The sequence below is a fragment of the Phyllobates terribilis genome, unplaced genomic scaffold (assembly GCF_046119375.1).
Source record: "Phyllobates terribilis strain yellow unplaced genomic scaffold, ASM4611937v1 Scaffold_147__1_contigs__length_4592116, whole genome shotgun sequence".
Taxonomy (NCBI): Eukaryota; Metazoa; Chordata; class Amphibia; order Anura; family Dendrobatidae; genus Phyllobates; species Phyllobates terribilis.
In genome coordinates this window covers 3233575-3258914 of record NW_027362907.1, presented here as the reverse complement: position 1 = coordinate 3258914, position 25340 = coordinate 3233575, and positions in this window count along the sequence as shown.

The following is a 25340-nucleotide window of genomic DNA, read 5'->3' as shown; positions in this document are numbered from 1 at the left end:
GATTCAGTAACGTCAGCTGATCCCCAGCTGTGTGTCCGGCAAATTCTCCTGCTTTGTCCACATCCACTGTAGTACGGATTTAAAACCTCCTCCAAATACACCTCTGGCTCCTCTGTTTTTAGTATTTACCCTGGGCTCCAGCACCGCCAGCTGGTTCTCGGCAGTTCCATTGGCTCTTGTACCTTCTGCTACCCATCCGGGTTCCAGTACCGTCAGCTGGTTCTCGGCAGTGCCTTTGGATTAGGTGCCTCCTTCTCGGTATCCAAGTTCCACCAACGTCTGCTGGTCCTTGGTAGTGCTTTCTGGCACAGGTACCTCCTGCTTAGTAACCGAGTTCCAGTAACATCAGCTGGTCCTCGGTAGTTCCATTGGCTCTTGTACCTTCTGCTACCCATCCGGGTTCCAGTACCGTCAGCTGGTTCTCGGCAGTGTCTTTGGCACGGGTACTCCCTCCTGCCCAGCCTGGTTCCAGCACGCCAGCTGTTTCCGGGTAGTGTCAACGTCACTTTGCCTCCAATGCGTTGTCCTGTCGTGTTGCGGTCGGGTTAGCCGACTCTATGGTGCCTGCAGTTTAGGTGACTCCTATGTGGGCTGCGGGATCTGGCAATGAAGGCTGGTTCCATAGTGCCAATAGGACAAGCACCCTCTGTAGGACTGTGGGTTTTGGTAACTGCGGCCGGCTCGCGGCCTTGAACTTTTTTTTTACATGGGTACCTTCTGCTACCCATCCGGGTTCCAGTACCGTCAGCTGGTTCTCGGCAGTGCCTTTGGATTAGGTGCCTCCTTCTCGGTATCCAAGTTCCACCAACGTCTGCTGGTCCTTGGTAGTGCTTTCTGGCACAGGTACCTCCTGCTTAGTAACCGAGTTCCAGTAACATCAGCTGGTCCTCGGTAGTTCCATTGGCTCTTGTACCTTCTGCTACCCATCCGGGTTCCAGTACCGTCAGCTGGTCCTCGGTAGTTCCATTGGCTCTTGTACCTTCTGCTACCCATCCGGGTTCCAGTACCGTCAGCTGGTTCTCGGCAGTGCCTTTGGATTAGGTGCCTCCTTCTCGGTATCCAAGTTCCACCAACGTCTGCTGGTCCTTGGTAGTGCTTTCTGGCACAGGTACCTCCTGCTTAGTAACCGAGTTCCAGTAACATCAGCTGGTCCTCGGTAGTTCCATTGGCTCTTGTACCTTCTGCTACCCATCCGGGTTCCAGTACCGTCAGCTGGTCCTCGGTAGTTCCATTTGCTCTTGTATCTTCTGCTACCCATCCGGGTTCCAGTACCGTCAGCTGGTTCTCGGCAGTGTCTTTGGCACGGGTACTCCCTCCTGCCCAGCCTGGTTCCAGCACGCTAGCTGTTTCCGGGTAGTGTCAACGTCACTTTGCCTCCAATGCGTTGTCCTGTCGTGTTGCGGTCGGGTTAGCCGACTCTATGGTGCCTGCAGTTTAGGTGACTCCTATGTGGGCTGCGGGATCTGGCAATGAAGGCTGGTTCCATAGTGCCAATAGGACAAGCACCCTCTGTAGGACTGTGGGTTTTGGTAACTGCGGCCGGCTCGCGGCCTTGAACTTTTTTTTTACATGGGTACCTTCTGCTACCCATCCGGGTTCCAGTACCGTCAGCTGGTTCTCGGCAGTGCCTTTGGATTAGGTGCCTCCTTCTCGGTATCCAAGTTCCACCAACGTCTGCTGGTCCTTGGTAGTGCTTTCTGGCACAGGTACCTCCTGCTTAGTAACCGAGTTCCAGTAACATCAGCTGGTCCTCGGTAGTTCCATTGGCTCTTGTACCTTCTGCTACCCATCCGGGTTCCAGTACCGTCAGCTGGTTCTCGGCAGTGTCTTTGGCACGGGTACTCCCTCCTGCCCAGCCTGGTTCCAGCACGCCAGCTGTTTCCGGGTAGTGTCAACGTCACTTTGCCTCCAATGCGTTGTCCTGTCGTGTTGCGGTCGGGTTAGCCGACTCTATGGTGCCTGCAGTTTAGGTGACTCCTATGTGGGCTGCGGGATCTGGCAATGAAGGCTGGTTCCATAGTGCCAATAGGACAAGCACCCTCTGTAGGACTGTGGGTTTTGGTAACTGCGGCCGGCTCGCGGCCTTGAACTTTTTTTTTACATGGGTACCTTCTGCTACCCATCCGGGTTCCAGTACCGTCAGCTGGTTCTCGGCAGTGCCTTTGGATTAGGTGCCTCCTTCTCGGTATCCAAGTTCCACCAACGTCTGCTGGTCCTTGGTAGTGCTTTCTGGCACAGGTACCTCCTGCTTAGTAACCGAGTTCCAGTAACATCAGCTGGTCCTCGGTAGTTCCATTGGCTCTTGTACCTTCTGCTACCCATCCGGGTTCCAGTACCGTCAGCTGGTCCTCGGTAGTTCCATTTGCTCTTGTATCTTCTGCTACCCATCCGGGTTCCAGTACCGTCAGCTGGTTCTCGGCAGTGCCTTTGGATTAGGTGCCTCCTTCTCGGTATCCAAGTTCCACCAACGTCTGCTGGTCCTTGGTAGTGCTTTCTGGCACAGGTACCTCCTGCTTAGTAACCGAGTTCCAGTAACATCAGCTGGTCCTCGGTAGTTCCATTGGCTCTTGTACCTTCTGCTATCCATCCGGGTTCCAGTACCGTCAGCTGGTCCTCGGTAGTTCCTCAGCTTTCTTGTACCTTCTGCTACATTTCCAAGTTCAAGCTTTTTGAAATGGTTCTTGGTAATCACTCTGGATCTCCCTGACGAGGACCCTGAAGACGAGGACCCTGAAGACCAACCCTAAGAAGACGAGGACCCCGAAGACAATGACCCTGAAGACGAGGACCCTGAAGACCACCCCGAAGAAGACGAGGACCCTGAAGACCACCCCGAAGAAGACAAGGACCCTGAAGACCACCCCGAAGAAGACGAGGACCCCGAAGACGAGGACCCAGAAGACCAACCCGAAGAAGACGAGGACCCCGAAGACGAGGACCCCCGAAGACGACGACCCTGAAGACCACCCCGAAGAAGACCAAGAAGATGACCCTGAAGAAGTTGACCAAGAAGACAAAGAAGAGAAGACAAGCACCAAGATACAGAAGAACAAGAGACAGAAAACCAAGAAGCAGAAATACAAGAAGCTGCAGAACAAAAAGCGGAAGAACATTAAGCATAAGACTAAAAATCAGAGCAAAAGATAATATCTAAATTATAAGCAGAAGATGACTAAGCAGTGTATGGGGGTGAGTCCGTTCCTCCTCGTGGTGCCCCTGGAAAAGACCTGCTGCTGCAGGCCAAACTGAACGCGGACAAATCCTGTTGTAAATCTTTTGTGACGGGCAGAACGAAAGGTGTAATGTCCAACCTTTTATAGATAACAACTACAGGAATGCCTGTCACAAATAAGAATATGATGAAGAAGAAGAATATGAAGAAGATGAAGAAGTAGAATATGAAGAATGTAAAAAAAAGAATAATACGAAGAAGGTGAAGAAGAAGAAGGTGAAGAAGAAGTGGATGAAAAAGATGCTGAGGATGATGAAGGAGAAAGTGTGGGAGAAGTAAAAAAGAAGGTGAAGAGCATGGAAGTAGTGAAACATAAATATCTGACAAAATATAAAAATACTTAACATAGTTAATATTTCCGTAACTCAGAACATAATAAAAAAATATTAATTCCTGCTATTCCATTTGACTGGGCTAAACCTCTATGCCTTTATTGTCTCCCCCACCTCCCCCAATACATTCTACATTATTCTTAGTTGTTTTCCTTCATGTAGAAATAACCTACAAGGAAAGAAAGGGTTTATTTTAATTCCGATATTTATGTCCCATTGACTTGCATTGGTTTCCGGTATCGGAATCGGCGATATCCGATACTTTTTCGGTATCGGTCCGATCCAATCCGATCCGATATTTCCCGATATCGGAAGGTATCGCTCAACACTACTGGTGACTTTACTTCTATCAGTACTCCAGTTTTTAGATAATCTTTTATCTGTTCTCCTATGGCGTGTTCTTGTTGGGCACTAATAGGATACTGTCTCAATTGGGGTAGTGTCACACCTGGAACAGGAGTGACTTTTACAGGAGCTATTGGCATTAGACCTACATCGGTGTCATGTTGTGCCCATAATTTTTCTGGTACCTCAGAAAGATCTAAAATAATTTGGGTAGGGGCAGGATCTTTCTCATCCTCTAAGGCTTGGACTTTTACAATGTTTTCTAGAGACTCTTGGTCATCAGGCACCAAAATTTGGACTCTACCATCCTCCAAAAATTGGATATTCATTTCTGTCTGCTTTAATAGGTCTGTACCTAGAAGACAGGTAGGTGCCCCTTTGACAAAAAGAAATTTAGATAAAAATATTTTAGATCCTATCTTTGTTTCAAGGGGAATACTATATGGGAGTGGCCTGATTCCTCCATCATACCCTTCGGTATAGGTTACATCATCTGATAAACAATCAGCATTTGGTAAGGCGTCTTCATTGAGGACGGAGGAAGTTGCTCCGGTATCTATTAGAAAAGGGCATTGTTTTCCTGCTACTTTTACCTGAATTATTGGGCGCCTTCCAGTCAAAGTGGTTTGCATCACGTCTAGTCACTCGCTTGCTGCAGGAGCAGAAGCCTGTACTGTCTTTTCTTGTGATTCTCTTGGGACATAGGTACCATCTTCTATATCCCTGGCTTTTTTCCTGCATTCTCTAATCCAATGTCCTGGTTTCTTACAGTAGTGACATGGATTAGTTTTCTTATCCAAGTTCCCTTTGTCATAAGTCTGATTTGATCTGTTGTTTTTATTGACCAGACTATTATTTGCTGCTACTCTGACAGGTTTGGATGCTGCCTCACGCATATCCATTTCTATCCCTAATAGTTTTTGTCTGACTATCTGGGGATCATCTAGTGTTCTCCAATCAGGAGTTGCAGCCTTGAACTTTTCCCTAATTTTTGGGTTAAGATTCTCTATAAAAGTTTTTGTCATCAGTCGAATGACTCCTTCATTGGTAAGGTCCATTCCCTCGTCTCTGTAACTGTTTTCTACTGCTAAGTAGTATTCATCTACAGGCTGTCCTGACTTCTGGGAGACAGTTCCTGAAGTCCCTCTCATTCGTTGTTTAGTTCTCATAAACTCCATAAGTCTGATCATAAAATTCTGTCCTGACAGTGCGGTATTTGGATCCTCACCATCTACTGGTTGAGGTCTATGAGGTTCTATAACTGTCATCAATTCCTGATACAACCCTGGTGTCATTTTCATTCTACATAATTCTGTTCCATCTGACCATGTTCCATTATGGGTGTGTATTATCTGCTGTATGTACGTAGCAAATCTTAGTGGGCATTGTATTGGATCTGGTGCATTCTGAAGTAGGGACATTCCCTCAGCGGGGGTCCATGGAAAATATTGTCTAGTCTGATGGTATCTAGTTACTCTACGCGGTGGATTGCCACCATCTTCTTCTCTGTATGGTCGACTGAGGATACGCACTGGTGCCAACATATCATGTGGTCGTGGTGCTCCACATCCTGCACATGTGTCTCTCCAGTCTGGATTCTGGAGTCCACAGTTTGTACATGTCCATCCACCCGGACCCCGAAGATCAGGATACGGTGTGGGTTCTGACCTGGGCTGATATGGTGGTGCCAATGGGTTCATTTGTTTACTGTTTTCTGTTTGTACAATGGGACCCTGTCTGACTGGAGTTCTCCATAATCCATTGTCTTTATTAAAAGTCCAATGGTCTGTCTCTGCTGTTTTTGATAGTTCGACCATGGCCTCTACTTGTTCCTGCCATCCTTTGTCTCTTATCACTCCTGCTTTTCTAACCCGAATGTCCTCCCATAGTTTCCTGTTAAACCTGTCATGCCTTGCTACCTGAAAAGTTTTGCAAACTTTCCCTAAATTCTTAGTTGCTTCTACACCACACCTTTCTTTCACGATTGTATAGACATCTTGTTCATCATTTGTGGTCTTAGTCTGTTTGTTGCCCATTTTTCCTGACTATTCTTACCTTAGGAGGCTTTTTGGGTTAGATAAAATATATTCTATATTCTACCTTTCCTCGTTACCTATTCTGTCCTAAGGAGCCAGTATCTGAAACGGTTTCTCTGGACCGTTTTGTCTGAAGTGTAGAGTAATTCTAACACACATATATATGGCAACAAGGGCAAGACCAACAATACATAAAATGAACCATACAGTCTCCATTATATATCGTGTCCCTGGAGTATTATCATTACTTCCATGGGCTCATTCTGTCAATCTCTTATCCGTCAAAAAGGAGGACAAAGGTTCGGGAGTTAAGCGTGAGCGAAGGTTTCCCCGAAAGGACACAACCTTATGACTCAGTTAGGCAATCTCCGTAATACTTATGTCATCTACCTTAGTGCGGCTTATGAGGCTATTCCCGACATCCACATCTCTTTCATACCATCCGTTTCATAACCTTCTCTGACCTCTCCTTCGGCAGATCCTACAGTATATACATGAATGACCCGAGCTATAGGTATCCTTCTCTACTAGTTCCTCAATCCCAACACAAGATATGCATGAAATTTACGGACTATCGCAGAGCAGATGTAAGAGAACTAACAGTGTCTCTTACCTGGCCAGGTTTGTCATCTGCTGTTCCGATGTCCCAATCTCAGCGGTTACTCGTGCCGGTCGATGAACTTGAAGGAATACGCAGACCTCGGGTCCCTGTTTCGGGCGCCAGGAAATGTTAGGATCATTCAGCCATGGAGGGTCCTTGTTGGAGTCGGGGTATCCCCGTAACAAGAAATACACAGACACGTAGTGTATAATCAAGTACTGGGAAGCCCCTGAGCGCATCTGCCTCTATTGGAGCTGTCCCTTTTATTTATACTAATAATCTTAGTTTGTTGTCATACATGCGCAGTAAAATGCCTTTGTTCTACAAGCAGCGAAATAATGATTCATTACAGTGGAATGTTGATAAGAAAGTTTCATAAAAAGTGTTAATTCATAGCAGTAGAAGGTCGCTGAGACAGCTAAAAACAAGTTACAATCTAGTTTCTGGGCGTCAGTCCAAATGTCCAGATAAGGGTAGAATTACTTCATCTGTGTCTTACATCGAGTCTTGCGTGAAGCATCACTCCCATCATCCTCTCATTACTATCCAGCTTTTGGCATTTTTTCTGTAAAGAAAAACAGTAATAGTGTCTCCCTGATTGTTCAGACACAAATATTTCTGTTTAAAATAGTCTGGTGTAGGCCAGAGAAAGAGAAGTGTTGTTTGGAGTTCCACTGTTCAAACCTCTGTTATCCTGCTTTTGCCATTTTTTGTCATAAAGAAAAGCAGTAATAGTGCCTCCTGATTGTTCAGACACAAATATATCTGTTTAAAATAGTCTGGTGTAGGCCAGAGAAACAAAAGTGTGGTTTTGCAGTTCCACGGTTCAAATCTCTGTATTTGTCACACTGTCACAGAATACTGGAGGTAGGGGGCCTAAGCTGACCCTAAGCTGGGGCCCTGACTAATCCCTCAACCTGGAGGTACTGTTAAAGGTACAGAGGTCCAGGCCGCCAGCGTAACCCCTACCTCCTGAGGATCCCTGCACCTCAGTAATCTAGTCCTGAGAAGGACCCCGATCACAACAATTGGGAACCAGAAATAATATGCCCACACACAGTATTTAGACGAACGAGACAGTACAAGGGAAAAACCAAAACCACCTTGCATACAACTTCTACACAACTACAACAGAGGTAACACCAACGGGAAAGGAGATAAATGATAAAGCGAGGAAAGGGAAATAACACTTCCAAATACACTTATCTCAGCAACTCCAAACACCACGATCCGCTCTGTAAGTCTGAATGAAAAGCTGTGAGAAGTCAGGCTGTGTACTCGTGACGATCTTCGTGGCAACACACCCGTGACAGTACCCCCCCTTCTACGAGGGGCCTCCGGACCCTCAGGGCCAGGTTTATCCGGGTGAGTCGTGTGGAAGGCCCGAACTAATCGGTCTGCGTTAATATCCGACGCAGGAACCCACATCCTCTCCTCAGGACCATACCCCTTCCAATGAACCAAGTACTGAAGGGACCGGCGATTAAAGCGTGAATCAATGACCCTCGATACCTGGAACTCCAAGTTACCATTGACAACCACAGGAGGGGGAGGTAAAGGTGACGGTACCACCGGCGCCACATACCTCTTAAGCAATGATCTGTGAAACACGTTGTGAATTTTAAACGTAGGGGGGAGGTCAAGACGGAATGCCACCGGATTAATAATAGAACTGATTCTGTACGGCCCGATGAACCTGGGACCCAGTTTCCAGGAGGGAACCTTAAGTTTAATATTCCTGGTAGACAACCATACCTGATCGTTCACACTTAGGTCCGGACCAGACACTCTCCTCCTATCAGCCATACGTTTATATCGGTTCCCCATAGTATTCAGATTCTTCAGCACCCCTCTCCATACTGAAGCGAGAGATGAGGAAAATCGTTCCTCCTCAGGAACCCCCGAAGAGCCCCCTCTACTGAAAGTACAAAACTGGGGGTGAAAACCATATGCCCCAAAAAACGGGGACTTACCAGTGGACTCGCTCCGCCTATTATTGAGAGCAAACTCTGCCAGAGGTAGGAAAGAAGCCCAGTCCTCCTGGTTCTCTGACACAAAACACCGAAGATATGTCTCCAAGCTCTGGTTCATACGTTCCGTCTGACCATTGGTCTGAGGATGAAAAGCCGACGAGAATGACAAATGCATCCCCCGCCGTGCACAAAACGCCTTCCAGAACTTGGACACAAACTGAGACCCCCGATCAGACACCACCTCGGAGGGTACCCCGTGAAGCCTCACAATCTCCCCAACGAACACCTGCGCAAGAGTTTTAGCATTAGGGAGAGCCGGAAGAGCGATAAAATGTGCCATCTTGCTGAACCTGTCCACTACAACGAGTATGACCGTTTTACCCGAAGACGGAGGGAGGTCCGTAATAAAGTCCATAGACAGATGAGTCCAAGGACGCTCCGGGATCTTCAAAGGTAAAAGGGCCCCAGACGGACGGGTATGTGAGGTCTTAGAGCGCGCACAAACCCCACAGGACGCGACAAAAGTTACCACCTCTTTATGTAAGTTAGGCCACCAAAACCGACGCGAGAGGAGATCCACAGTTGCTTTACTCCCCGGGTGTCCTGCAAAAACTGAGTTATGGTGTGCCTCGATCATCTTTTGTCGCAACTGATCTGGAACGAACAGTCTCCCCGGAGGTCCAACTGGGGCGTCCCCCTGAGCCTCCAATATCTCCTCCTCCAGCTCAGAGCATACTGCCGAAACCACCACCCCCTCCTGAAGAATAGGAATCGGGTCGTCCGTATTCCCGGCCCCAGGGAAACTACGAGATAAGGCATCCGCCTTTACATTTTTAGACCCAGGACGATATGTAACGACGAAATTAAACCTGGTAAAAAACAATGACCACCTAGCTTGTCTGGGATTCAGACGTTTAGCGGACTCCAGATATAGCAGGTTCTTGTGATCGGTGATGACGGTGACCGGATGAACTGCCCCCTCCAAAAAATGGCGCCACTCCTCAAAAGCTAACTTAATGGCCAAGAGTTCCCTATTGCCGACATCGTAATTCCTCTCAGCGGACGACAATTTTTTAGAGAAAAAGGCGCACGGATGCCACTTACCAGGGGACGAACCCTGTGACAATACTGCTCCCACCCCTACCTCGGAAGCGTCTACCTCTACAAAGAATGGCTGAGACGCATCAGGTTGAATGAGTATGGGTGCCGAGGCAAAACATTTTTTCAAGGAGGAGAATGCTTGACAAGCCTTGTCAGACCACCTAGAAAAATCCGTCCCCTTTTTAGTCATGTCTGTGAGAGGCTTAACCATGGACGAGAAATTACGAATGAACTTCCGGTAATAGTTAGCAAACCCCAGGAAACGTTGTAGTGCCTTAAGATTCTCCGGCCGATCCCACTCAAGAACTGCCCGCACTTTCCCAGGGTCCATACGAAAACCGGACGCTGAAACCAGGAAGCCTAAAAACTGGAGTTCCTGTACGGCGAACACACACTTTTCCCACTTGGCATACAGTTTATTATCCCGCAAGATCTGTAACACCTGTCTAACGTGCTCCTGATGAGACACCAGATCCGGCGAGTAAATTAAGATATCATCCAGATATATGACAACAAACTGTCCCACCAGGTGGCGAAAAATATCATTAACAAAGTGTTGAAACACCGCCGGGGCATTAGTCAGACCGAATGGCATGACAAGGTTCTCATAATGCCCCTCCGGAGTGTTAAAAGCCGTCTTCCACTCATCCCCCTCCTTCATCCTAATCAGATTGTACGCCCCCCTGAGATCCAACTTAGAGAACCATTTGGCGCCCACGATCTGATTAAAGAGATCGGGAATAAGTGGGAGCGGATACGGATCTCGGACCGTAATCCGATTAAGTTCACGGAAATCCAGGCAAGGGCGTAGGCCTCCATCTTTCTTCTTAACAAAGAAGAACCCCGCGGCCACCGGTGAAGATGAAGGTCTAATATGCCCCTTAGCCAGACTTTCAGAAATATAATCCTTCATGGCCTGCCTCTCAGGACCAGAAAGGTTATACAACCTAGCTTTAGGTAACTTGGCCTCAGGGAGCAGTTTTACAGAACAGTCATACTCGCGATGAGGAGGTAATTCCTGACACCCATTCTCCGAGAATACATCCTCAAAGTCCGCCAGAAATGGAGGTAAGACCCAAGGAGTAACCGCACCGATGACCGTGTTCATGCAGTTTTTATTACAGAATTTACTCCATTGGCTTATCTCTCTGGTTTGCCAATTAATAACCGGGTTATGCTTAGCTAACCAAGGAAGGCCCAACACTATAGGAGTGGGAAGACCCTCCAACACGTAGCAAGACAACAGTTCTTTATGTATTGCCCCCACTTGAAGTTTTACGCCATGCACAGCTTGCAAAAAACTTCCCTGACCGAGAGGCCTGGCATCGATCGAGAATATGGGGATGGGTTTAGCCAACTCACTCAACCGCATACCTTGAACCCGGGCAAACCGAGCATCAACCAGATTAGCCCCGGCCCCACTATCCAGAAGAACAGATATCCTCTCAGTTCTCGTACCCACCACCACCTCCGCCGGTACGAGAAACTGAGACGAACCTAGGGACGAAATACCTACTCCCAGATTGCCGTCCACCACACAACCTGGGATCAACAGTTTTTTCGACGACTCTTTACTCTGCAAGGGACGGGATGGACACCGCCCAATAAAATGTCCCTTTTTCCCGCAGAGGAAACACCTTCCTGTCTTATGGCGCACCACCGGTCCCCTTCCCCGAAATGATGTCCCTCCTAATTGCATAGGCTCCTCCGGACTGACCAGGGGAACCACCATATGAGAGGACCTTGTAGGAGGTGGAGACATTACAGGGGGTAGAGTTATCCCGCACCTCTCCCGAAGCCGTCTGTCAACGCGAATAGCAAGGGCCATAGCGGCTTCCAGTGACGCGGGAGAGTCATACTGTGCCAACACATCCTGTAATTTGTCGGATAGACCATGACAAAACTGGCTCCTAAGAGCCGGGTCATTCCACTGGGTGTCCGTGGCCCACCTACGGAACTCCGAACAGAATTCCTCCGCCGGACGATCTCCCTGCTGAATCCTACGTAACTTAGACTCAGCAAGGGAGATCCGATCTGGGTCATCATATACGAGTCCCAGAGCAGCGAAAAACCTATCCACTGACTGGAGAACCGGGGAGCTTGGGGGAAGAGAGAACGCCCAAGATTGTGGGTCCCCTTGTAGGAGCGAGATGACAATTCCCACCCTTTGTTCTTCACTGCCCGATGACCGAGGCCGCAGCCGAAAGTACAATTTGCATGCCTCCCGGAAAACAAAAAACTTGTCCCGCCCCCCAGTGAACCTGTCAGGGAGAGCTACTTTAGGTTCTGGTCCGGCTTGCTCCAGAGGATGCAAAACCTTGGACCTAACGTCCGCCAGCCCCATGGACAAACTCTGCAACTGCCGAGCTAGATCGGCTACTGGATCCATGGTAGCTGGAGAAAAACTAAGTTGGTCGGTGAAAATGTCACACTGTCACAGAATACTGGAGGTAGGGGGCCTAAGCTGACCCTAAGCTGGGGCCCTGACTAATCCCTCAACCTGGAGGTACTGTTAAAGGTACAGAGGTCCAGGCCGCCAGCGTAACCCCTACCTCCTGAGGATCCCTGCACCTCAGTAATCTAGTCCTGAGAAGGACCCCGATCACAACAATTGGGAACCAGAAATAATATGCCCACACACAGTATTTAGACGAACGAGACAGTACAAGGGAAAAACCAAAACCACCTTGCATACAACTTCTACACAACTACAACAGAGGGAACACCAACGGGAAAGGAGATAAATGATAAAGCGAGGAAAGGGAAATAACACTTCCAAATACACTTATCTCAGCAACTCCAAACACCACGATCCGCTCTGTAAGTCTGAATGAAAAGCTGTGAGAAGTCAGGCTGTGTACTCGTGACGATCTTCGTGGCAACACACCCGTGACAGTATTATCCACTTTTGGGCCATTTGTACCTAAAAAAAAAACAGTTTGAGTGTGTTGCTCACTGTTCAGCCGCAAATATATATGTTTAAAAAAGTCTGGTATACACCAATAAATTATAACTGTGGTTTTGTTGTTCCACCGTAAAAAATCTCTGTATTATCTTGCTTTTGCCATTTTTAGCCGTAAAGAAAAACAGTAAAAGTGTCTCCTCATTGTTCAGACACCAATATATCTGGTTGAAAGAGTCTGGTATACACCAGTAAATTATAACTGTGGTTTTGCCATCCCACAGTAAAAAATCTCTATTATCCAGCTTTTGGTATTTTTTGCGTAAAGAAAAACAGTAATAGTGTCTCCTGATTGTTCAAACATCAATATATCTGTTTAAAAGAGTCTGGTATACACTAGTAATTTATAACTGTGGTTTTCCCATCCCAAGGTAAAAAATCTTTACTATCCAGCTTTTGGTATTTTTTCCGTAAAGAAAAACAGTAATAGTGTCTACCTGATTGTTCAGACACAAATATTTCTGTTTAAAATAGTCTGGTGTAGGCCAGAGAAACAGAAGTGTGGTTTTGCAGTTCCACTATTCAAACCTCTGTTATCCTGCTTTTGCCATTTTTTGTCGTAAAGAAAAGCAGTAATAGTGTCTCCTGATTGTTCAGACACACATATATCTGTTTAAAATAGTCTTGTGTAGGACAGAGAAAGAGAAGTGTGGTTTTACAGTTCCACGGGCCAAACCTCTGTATTATCCACTTTTGGGCAATTTATACCTAAAAAAAAAACAGTTTGAGTGTGTCGCTCACTGTTCAGCCGCAAATATATATATTGAAAAAAGTCTGGTATACACCAGTAAATTATAACTGTGGTTGTGCTGTTCCACGGTAAAAAATCTCTATTAAACTGCTTTTGGCATTTTTTGCCGTAAAAAAAGAACTGGAATAGTGTCTCCTGATTGTTCAGACACAAATATATCTGTTTAAAATAGTCTGGTGTAGGCTAGAGAAACAGAAGTGTGGTTTTGCAGTTCCACGGTTCAAACCTCTGTATTATCCACTTTTGGGCCATTTGTACCTAAAAAAACCCAGTTTGAGTGTGTTGCTCACTGTTCAGCGGCAAATATATATGTTTAAAAAAGTCTGGTACACCAGTAAATTATAACTGTGGTTTTGTTGTTCCACCGTAAAAAATCTCTGTATTATCTTGCTTTTGCCATTTTTAGCCGTAAAGAAAAACAGTAAAAGTGTCTCCTCATTGTTCAGACACCAATATATCTGGTTGAAAGAGTCTGGTATACACCAGTATATTATAACTGTGGTTTTGCCATCCCACAGTAAAAAATCTCTATTTTCCAGCTTTTGGTATTTTTTCCGTAAAGAAAAACAGTAATAGTGTCTCCTGATTGTTCAGACACCAATATATCTGTTTAAAAGAGTCTGGTATACACTAGTAATTTATAGCTGTGGTTTTGCCGTTCCACTGTAAAAAATCTCTATTATCCTGGTTTTGTCATTTTTTGCCGTAAAAAAAACCTGTAATAGTGTGTCCCTGATTGTTGAGACACAAATATATCTGTTGAAATAGTCTGGTGTATGATCGAGAAATAGAACTGTGGTTTTGCAGTTCCACTGGTCAAATTTCTGTATTATCCTGCTTTTGGTATTTTTTGCAGTAAAGAAAAACAGTAATAGTGTCTCCTGATTGTTCATACAATATATCTGTTTAAAATAGTCTGGTATACACCAGTAAATTATAACTGTGGTTTTGCTGTCCCACCTTAAAAAATCTCTATTATCCAGCTTTTGGTATTTTTTCCGTAAAGAAAAACAGTAATAGTCTCTCCCTGATTGTTCAGACACAAATATATCTGTTTAAATGAGTCTTGTGTAGGCCAGAGAAACAGAAGTGCGATTTTGCAATTCCACGTTTCAAACCTCTATATTATCCACTTTTGGGCCATTTGTACCTAAAAAACAGTGTGAGTGTGTCGCTCACTGTTCAGCCGCAAATATATACATTTAAAAAGGTCTGGTATACACCAGTAAATTATAACTGTGGTTTTTGCTGTCCACAGTAAAAAATCTCTGTATTATCCTAATTTTGCCATATTTTCCTGTAGAGAAAAACAGTAGTAATGTCTCCTGATTGTTCATATACAAATATATCTGTTGAAAATAGTCTGGTGTAGGCCCGAGAAATAGAAGTGTGGTTTTGCAGTTCCACGGGTCAAATCTCTGTATTATCCTGCTTTTGGCATTTTTGCCGTAAAGAATAATAGTAATAGTGTCTCCTGATTGTTCAGACACCAATATATCTGTTTAAAAGAGTCTGGTATACACCAGTAAATTATAACTGTGGTTTTGCCGTTCCACGGTAAAAAATCTCTATTATCCTGCTTTTGATATTTTTTCCATGAAGAAAAACAGTAATAGTGTCTCCTGATTGTTCAGACACCAATATATCTCTTGAAAATAGTCTGGTGTAGGCCCGAGAAATAGAAGTGTGGTTTTGCAGTTCCAGGGGTCAAATCTCAGTATTATCCTGCTTTTGCCATTTTTTGCCATAAATAAAAACAGTAATAGTGTCTCCTGATTGTTCAGACACAAATATATCTGTTGAAAATAGTCTGGTGTAGGCCCGAGATATAGAAGTGTGGTTTTGCAGTTCCACGAGTCAAATCTCTGTATTATCCTGCTTTTGGTATTTTTTGCCGTAAAGAAAAACAGTAATAGTGTCTGCTGATTGTTCAGACACTAATATATCTGTTTAAAAGAGTCTGGTATACACCAGTACATTATAACTGTGGTTTTGCCTTCCCACGGTAAAACTCTCTATTATCCAGCTTTTGATATTTTTTCCATAAAGAAAAACAGTAATAGTGTCTCCTGATTGTTCAGACACCACGATATCTGTTGAAAATAGTCTGGTGTAGGCCCGAGAAATAGAAGTGTGGTTTTGCAGTTCCACGGGTCAAATCTCAGTATTATCCTGCTTTTGCCATTTTTTGCCATAAAGAAAATCAGTAATAGTGTCTCCCTTATTGTTCAGACACAAATATATGTATTGAAAATAGTCTGGTGTAGGCCCAAGAAATAGAAGTGTGGTTTTGCAGTTCCACGGGTCAAATCTCTGTATTGTGCTGCTTTTGCCATTTTTTGCTGTAAAGAAAAGTTGTAATAGTGTCTCCTGATTGTTCAGACACAAATATATCTTTTGAAAATAGTCTGGTGCAGGCCAGAGATATAGAAGTGTGGTTTTGCAGTTCCACCAGTCAAATCTCTGTATTATCCTGCTTTTGGTATTTTTTGCCGTAAAGAAAAACAGTAATAGTGTCTCCTGATTGTTCAGACACTAATATATCTGTTTAAAAGAGTCTGGTATACACCAGTACATTATAACTGTGGTTTTGCCTTCCCACGGTAAAACTCTCTATTATCCAGCTTTTGATATTTTTTCCATAAAGAAAAACAGTAATAGTGTCTCCTGATTGTTCAGACACCAATATATCTCTTTAAAATAATCTGGTGTAGGCCCGAGAAATAGAAGTGTGGTTTTGCAGTTCCACGGGTCAAATCTCAATATTATCCTGCTTTTGCCATTTTTTGCCTTAAAGAAAATCAGTAATAGTGTCTCCCTGATTGTTCAGACACAAATATATCTGTTGAAAAAAGTCTGGTGCAGGCCCGAGAAATAGAACTGTGGTTTTGCAGTTCCATGGGTCAAATCTCTGTATTATTCTGCTTTTGGCATTTTTTGACATAAAGAAATACAGTAATAGTGTCACCTGATTGTTCAGACACCAATATATCTGTTTAAAAGAGTCTGGTATACACCAGTAAATTATAAATGTGGTTTTGCCATCCACAGTAAAAAATCTCTATTATCTAGCTTTTGGTATTTTTTCCGTAAAGAAAAACAGTAATAGTGTCTCCTGATTGTTCAGACACCAATATATCTGTTTAAAAGAGTCTGGTATACACCAGTAAATTTTAACTGTGGTTTTGCCATTCCACTGTAAAAAATCTCTATTATCCTGCTTTTGTCATTTTTTGCCGTAAAAATAAAACTGTAATAGTGTGTCCCTGATTGTTCAGACACAAATATATCTGTTCAAAATTGCCTATTGTATGCCCGAGAAATAGAAGTGTTGTTCTGCAGTACCACGGGTCAAATCTCTGTATTATCCTGCTTTTGCCATTTTTTGCCATAAAGAGAAACAGTAATAGTGTCTCCTGATTGTTCAGATACAAATATATCTGTTGAAAATAGTCTTTTGTAGGCCCGAGATATAAAAGTGTGGTTTTGCAGTTCCATGAGTCAAATCTCTGTATTATCCTGCTTTTGGTATTTTTTGCCATAAAGAAAATCAGTAATAGTGTCTGCTGATTGTTCAGACACTAATATATCTGTTTAAAAGAGTCTGGTATACACCAGTACATTATAACTGTTGTTTTGCCTTCCCACGGTAAAACTCTCTATTATCCAGCTTTTGATATTTTTTCCATAAAGAAAAACAGTAATAGTGTCTCCTGATTGTTCAGACACCAATATATCTGTCGAAAATAGTCTGGTGTAGGCCCGAGAAATAGAACTGTGGTTTTGCAGTTCCACAGTAAAAAATCTCTATTATCCTGCTTTTGTCATTTTTTGCCGTAAAAAAAAACTGTAATAGTGTCTCCCTTATTGTTCAGACACAAATATATCTGTTGAAAATAGTCTGGTGTAGGCCCAAGAAATAGAAGTGTGGTTCTGCAGTACCACGGGTCAAATCTTTGTATTATCCTGCTTTTGCCATTTTTTGCCATAAAGAAAAACAGTAATAGTTTCTCCTGATTGTTCAGACAGAAATAAATCTGTTGAACATAGTCTGTTGTAGGCCCGAGAAATAGAAGTGTGGTTTTGCAGTTCCACGGGTCAAATCTCTGTATTATCCTGCTTTTGGCATTTTTTGCCGTAAAGAAAAACAGTGATAGTGTCTCCTGATTGTTCAGACACCAATATATCTGTTTAAAAGAGTCTGGTATACACCAGTACATTATAACTGTGGTTCTGCCTTCCACGGTAAAAAATCTCTATTATCCTGCTTTTGTCATTTTTTGCCGTAAAAAAAAACTGTAATCGTGTCTCCCTGATTGTTCAGACACAAATATATCTGTTGAAAATAGTCTGGTGTAGGCCAGAGAAATAGAAGTGTTGTTTTGCAGTTGCAGTTCCACGGGTCAAATCTCTGTATTGTCCTGCTTTTGCCATTTTTTGCCGTAAATGAAAACAGTAATAGTGTCTCCTGATTGTTCAGACACAAATATATCTGTTGAAATTAGTCTGGTGTAGGCCCGAGATATAGAAGTGTGATTTTGAAGTTCCACGAGTCAAATCTCTGTATTATCCTGCTTTTGGTATTTTTTGCCGTAAAGTAAAACAGTAATAGTGTCTGCTGATTGTTCAGACACTAATATATCTGTTTAAAAGAGTCTGGTATACACCAGTACATTATAACTGTGGTTTTGCCTTCCCACGGTAAAACTCTCTATTGTCCAGCTTTTGATATTTTTTCCATAAAGAAAAACAGTAATAGTGTCTCCTGATTGTTCAGACACCAAAATATCTGTTTAAAAGAGTCTGGTATACACCAGTAAATTAAAATTGTGGTTTTGCCATGCCACGGTAAAAAATCTCTATTATCCTGCTTTTGTCATTTTTTGCCGTAAAAAAAACTGTAATAGTGTCTCACTGATTGTTCAGACACAAATATATCTGTTGAAAATAGTCTGGTGTAGGTCCAAGAAATAGAAGTGTGGTTTTGTAGTTCCACGGCTCAAATTTCTGTATTGTTCTGCTTTTGCCATTTTTTGCCGTAAAGAAAAACCATAATAGTGTCTCCTGATTGTTCAGACACAAATATATCTGTTGAAAATAGTCTGGTGTAGGCCCGAGATATAGAAGTGTGGTTTTGCAGTTCCACGAGTCAAATCTCTGTATTATCCTGCTTTTGGTATTTTTTGCCGTAAAGAAAAACAGTAATAGTGTCTGCTGATTGTTCAGACACTAATATATCTGTTTAAAAGAGTCTGGTATACACCAGTACATTATAACTGTGGTTTTGCCTTCCCACGGTAAAACTCTCTATTATCCAGCTTTTGATATTTTTTCCATAAAGAAAAACAGTAATAGTGTCTCCTGATTGTTCAGACACCAAGATATCTGTTGAAAATAGTCTGGTGTAGGCCCGAGAAATAGAAGTGTGGTTTTGCAGTTCCACGGGTCAAATCTCAGTATTATCCTGCTTTTGCCATTTTTTGCCATAAAGAAAATCAGTAATAGTGTCTCCCTTATTGTTCAGACACAAATATATGTATTGAAAATAGTCTGGTGTAGGCCCAAGAAATAGAAGTGTGGTTTTGCAGTTCCACGGGTCAAATCTCTGTATTGTGCTGCTTTTGCCATTTTTTGCTGTACAGAAAAGCCGTAATAGTGTCTCCTGATTGTTCAGACACAAATATATCTGTTGAAAATAGTCTGGTGCAGGCCAGAGATATAGAAGTGTGGTTTTGCAGTTCCACCAGTCAAATCTCTGTATTATCCTGCTTTTGGCATTTTTTGCCGTAAAGAAAAACAGTAATAGTGTCTCCTGATTGTTCAGACACCAATATATCTGTTTGAAAGAGTATGGTATACACTAGTAAATTAAAACTGTAGTTTTGCCGTTCCACATTAAAAAATCTCTATTATCCAGCTTTTAGTATTTTTTCCATAAAGAAAAACAGTAATATTGTCTCCTGATTGTTCAGACACCAATATATCTGTTTAAAAGAGTCTGGTATACACCAGTAAATTATAACTGTGGTTTTGCCGTTCCACATTAAAAAATCTCTATTATCCAGCTTTTGGTATTTTTTCCGTAAAGAAAAACAGTAATAGTGTCTCCTGATTGTTCAGACACCAATATATCTGTTTAAAAGAGTCTGGTATACACCAGTAAATTATAACTGTGTTTTTGCCTCCCACAGTAAAAAATCTCTATTATCCAGCTTTTGGTATTTTTTCCGTAAAGAAAAACAGTAATAGTGGCTCCTGATTGTTCAGACACAAATATATCTGTTTAAATTAGTCTGGTGAAGGCCAGATAAATAGAAGTGTGGTTTGGCAGTTCCACAGTTCAATCCTCTGTATTATCCACCTTTGGGCCATTTTTGCCTTAAAAAAAACAGTTTGAGTGTGTCGCTCTCACTGTTCAGCCGCAAATACATCTATTTAAAATTGTCTGGTATACCCCAGTAAACAATAACTGTGGTTTTGCCATTCCACGGTAAAAAATCTGTATTATTCAGCTTTTGGTATTTTTTTTATAAAGAAAAACAGTAATAGTTTCTCCCTGATTGTTTAGATTGTTTAAATTAGTCGGGTGTAGGCCAGAGAAATAGAACTGTGGTTTTCCTCTTCCACGGATCTAATCTACTTTTTATTACCCTTTTTCCATTGATATTGCGAGTGTAAGATATTTTATTTCCTTTACAATGGGCAAGGCGCATGGTAAGGGACGTGGAACCGGACGTTCTGGTGATTGTGAGTGCAGAGGACGAGGCCGTGGCCAAGGTGAAAATGTGCCACAACCAACAGCCACATCTTCTCACTCCCACTTCTTGACCGATTTACCAGGGAAGCACAGAACAACACCAGTATTGTGAACTGATCAGTGTGAACAGGTTATTAATTGGATAGCAGATAATACTTCCAGTTATCTGGGCACCACCACCTCCGGTCTGTCTTCCACACGGTCAAATCTTAGTAGCCTTGAGTTTCCACCGCATACTCCTCCTCACCCTGATGCTCCTTCCTCCCACCATGCCGAGTGTCGTCAGACAGCAACTGATCCCACACTTGGACACTCTGAAGAGCTGTTCACTGGTCCATTTCCAGATTTGTGCCCCTCGCCTGCTCCGCTTGAAGTGGTGGAAGAGGAGATCCCATGTAGCGATGCCCAAATATTTGAACTGCCACAGCCACAGGAAGTCGACGCTGGCAATTTGTCACAAGAGGTGGATAATGGTGAGACACCATTGCCAGGAAGTGAGGAGGAGGATCATGGTGTGCAAGTGGAAGAGGAGGAGGTGGTGGATGATCTAGTAACTGACCCAACGTGGCAGGAGGACATGCAGAGCGAGGCCAGCGGCACACAGGGTGAGGGAGGCAGAGTACCCCAACAGGCAGGAAGAAGCAGTGTGATGGCCGCACACAGAAGGCAGGCAACAGTTCCCCGTAACACCAACACGAGGGACGTTGCAAGTACAACCTGTAGGTCTTCCGGAGTCTGGAAGTTTTTTAAAGACTCTGCTGATAACCCCCAAGAGGCCATTTGTACCACCTGCCATGCCAGAATCAGCAGGGGTGACAAAACTACCAGCCTGACCACCACCAGCATGATCAGGCACATGGCAGCAAAGCACCCGACTTTGTGGGGTGAACTCCAGGTTCCAAGACCAGTGTCAGCAGGTGTCACCACTGCTTCTACAGGTGTTGTGCATGCAATAGAACCCCCTGTTGTGTGTGCAAGGCAATCCCCTGTCCATACTGCATGCAAAGATGCCCCCTCCTCTCAGTCTTCACTTGTTATGGCAGTTTCTAAAGAAACAGCATCAACGTCCACGTCCACGTCCCACCGCAGCATTCAATTGTCCATATCCCAGACCTTTGAATGAAAGCGGAAAAATACGCAGCTAACGCCCCACAGGCCACAGTCCTAAATTCGCATATTTCACGACTGCTTCCGTTGGAAATGCTGCCTTTTAGGCTGGTGGAGACGGAATCCTTCCGCAACCTTATAGCGGTGGCCGGCCCTCGGTACTCGGTCCCCAGCCGACACTATTTTGCCCGGTGTGCCATCCCCGCACTACACAAGCACGTGTCCCAAAACATCTGCCGTGCCCTCAACAATGCAGTTACTGGGAGAGTCCACCTGACAACGGACACGTGGACAAGTGCTTGTGGCCTGGGACGGTACATCTCCCTGACGGCACACTGGGTAAACATAGTGGAAACTGGGACCCAGTCGGACCTTGGGACGGAACACATCCGCCCCACACCGAGGATTGCTGGCCCAATGTCAGTCAGAGTTGCCCCCACAGTGTACAGCTCTTGCGCATCATCCTCCTCCTCCTCCTCATGTTCAGCCTCCTTCTCAGATATCACCACATCAGTTACAAGCTGGAATCACTGCAGTACTGCCTCCGCCAAGCGGCAACAGGGTGTGCTGTAACTCATAAGTAGAGATGAGCGTTGTTCGACTAGAACTGTTCGCCAATCTCAAATTCGAGCTGTTTTGGGCGGTGTTCGAGTTGTTCGACGAACCTGAACGATTTGCAAAAAATTCGGCTGTTCGAGGTTATGTTCGATAACTGTTCGTGCACCAAAAGCGTGTCCTGCATGTCTGGCGCTATTTAGAGCACCAATCATGCAGGGATTGTCTGCCACTCACTGTAATGCCACAGCCATGGTGGTTGTGGCATTACAGTGATTGCCCAAATCGATGGGAACAGTGCCAACAGTGAAACATGAAAAGCCGGCAATTCATCAGCGGCATACACCGATACCCGACAATTTAGAACCGAAAGAATAGAGCTTCACACATAGATTAGATAGATAGAAACATGTCAGTCACATATATATGAAGTACAGTGACAGTGTTGATTACTGTACTTGTCATTTAGTGTAAAGGATTTATCAAAAAAAATAATAGTGTTTTCATGCACCGTCTCTTTAAAAAAGCCAGCCGGCAATTCAGCAGCGGTACCCGACAATTTATAACAGACAGAATAGAGCTTCACACATAGATTAGATAGATAGAAACATGTCAGTCACACATATAAGAAGCACAGTGACAGTGTTGCTTACTGTACTTGTCATTTAGTGTAAAGGATTTATCAAAAAAAATAAGAGTGTTTTCATGCACCGTCTCTTTAAAAAAGCCGGCCGGCAATTCATCAGCGGTACCTGACAATTTATAACAGACAGAATAGAGCTTCACACATAGATTAGATAGATAGAAACATGTCAGTCACATATATATGAAGTACAGTGACAGTGTTGATTACTGTACTTGTCATTTAGTGTAAAGGATTTATTAAAAAAAATAATAGTGTTTTCATGCACTGTCTCTTTAAAAAAGCCGGCCGGCAATTCAGCATCGGTACCCGACAATTTAGAATAGAAGGAATAGAGAATCACACATAGATTAGATAGATAGAAACATGTCAGTCACATATATATGAAGTACAGTGACAGAGTTGATTACTGTACTTGTCATTTAGTGTTAAAATAAAGGATTTATTTAAAAAAAAATTGGCGTGGGGTTCCCTGTAATTTTAGTCTCTAGCGGAGGTTAAGCAGACGGCTGGGGCAGATGTTTGAAGCATGGGAAGGGGGTAATACCCACGGAGCTTCCCAGGCTACTAATATCAGCCCCCAGCGGAATACCTAGCCTTTACTAGCTATTAAAATGGGGGACCCCCCAAAAAAATGACGTGGGGTCCACCCTATTTTAATAGCTAGCAAAGGCTAGGCAGACAGCTGGGGGCTGATATTAATAGCCCAGGAAGGGTTCCATGAATATTGGCCCCCTCCCAGGCTAGAAACACCAGCCGTCAGCCGCCCCAGAAATGGCGCATCCTTAGGATGCGCCAATTCTAGCACTTAGCCTCGCTCTTCCCACTGCCCTGTAGCGGTGGCAGTGGGGTAATAGGGCTGGGGTTGATGTCAGCTTATAATGCCAGCTGACATCAAGCCCAGGTTAGTAATGGAGAGGCGTCTATAAGACACCCCCATTACTAACCCCATAGTCAAAGTTAAAAGAAAACACAAACACCCAGAATAAAGTCCTTTAATTGAAATAAAGACACATTCCTTTATTGTTCTAAATTAAACCATACTTACCATCACGCCCATTCCAGCTGAAGCCAACGATCTCCTGCAATAAAAGAAAAATAATAAACCAACCTCATCCTTACCTTTCCATGGTTCCCACGACAGCTTCAGCTCTGCTACATCGAGATAACAGGCTGGACCGCAGCAGAACGCTGCCATCCAGCCTGTCATCCCGCAGACACTGAGAAGCGCAGGCATGCTTGCGCTGCTCAGTGTCTGGCTGTGACGGCATAAAGATGAGACGAGTTCATGTCCAATGAACTCGGCGCACCTCATGCACGTCACTGACAGCGTGGGAGAATTCTCACGCTGTAGCGCTGAGTGCAGGAGAATTTGTCAGTGTCAGTGACGTGCATGAGGTGAGCTGAGATCATTGGACATGAATGAGCTCACCTCATGCACGTCACTGACAGCGTGGGAAAATTCTCCTGCACTCAGCGCTACAGCGTGAGAATTCTCCCACGCTGTCAGTGACGTGCATGAGGTGCGCCGAGTTCATTGGACATGAACTCGTCTCATCTTTATGCCGTCACAGCCAGACACTGAGGAGCGCAAGCATGCCTGCGCTTCTCAGTGTCCGCGGGATGACAGGCTGGATGGCAGCTTTCTGCTGCGGTCCAGCCTGTCATCTCGATGTAGCAGAGCTGAAGCTGTCGTGGGAACCATGGAAAGGTAAGGATGAGGTTGCTTAATTATTTTACTTTTATTGCAGAAGACATTGGCTTCAGCTGGAATGGGCGTGATGGTAAGTATGGTTTAATTTAGAACAATAAAGAATTGTGTGTTTATTTCAATTAAAGGACTTTATTCTGGGTGTTGTGTTTTTTTAAATACTTTACTAGAAATTCATGGTGGTCATGTCTAATATTGGCGTGACCCCATGAATTTCGGGCTTAGGGCCAGCTGATAATGCCAAGCTGGCCTTAACCCCTTTATTACCCAGTGAGCCACCGCACCAGGGCCCTGGATGAGTTGGGTACAGCGCCAGAAGATGGCGCTTCTATGAACGCGCCATTTTCTGGGGCGGCTGCGGACTGCAATTTGCAGCGGGTGGGGCCCAGAAAGCTTGGGCCTCCCTGCGCTGCGGATTCCAGCTCCCAGCTGCCTAGTTGTACCTGGCTGGGCACAAAAATAGGGCGAAGCCCCACGCATTTTTTTTTTTAATTATTTCATGAAATTCATGGAATAATTAAGAAAAAAAGGGCTTCCCTATATTGTTGTGTCCAACCAGGTACAAATAGGCAGCTGGTGGTTGGGGGCAGCCCGTCCCTGCCTGCTGTACCTGGCTGGACACAAATATAGTGCGAAGCCCCACGTCAATTTTTTTTTAATTATTTCATGAAATAATTTTTTTAAAAAAGGGCTTCCCTATATTGTTGTGTCTGGCCAGGTACAAATAGGCAGCTGGTGGTTGGGGGCAGCCCGTTCCTGCCTGCTGTACCTGACTGGACACAAATATAGGGCGAAGCCCCACGTCAGTTTTTTTTAAATTATTTCAGGAAATTCATGAAATAATTTAAAAAAAATTGATGTGGGGCTTCGCACTATATTTGTGTCCAGTCAGGTACAGCAGGCAGGAACTGGCTGCTCCCAACCACCAGCTGCCTATTTGTACCTCGCCGGACACAACAATATAGGGAAGCCCTTTTTTTCTTAATTATTCCATGAATTTCATGAATTTAAAAAAAAAATACGTGGAGCTTCGCCCTATTTTTGTGTCCAGCCAGGTACAACTAGGCAGCTGGGGGCTGGAATCTGCAGCGCAGGGAGGCCCAAGCTTTCTGGGCCCCACCCGCTGCAAATTGCAGTCCGCAGCCGCCCCGGAAAATGGCGCGTTCATAGAAGCGCCATCTTCTGGCGCTGTACCCAACTCATCCAGGGCCCTGGTGCGGTGGCTCACTGGGTA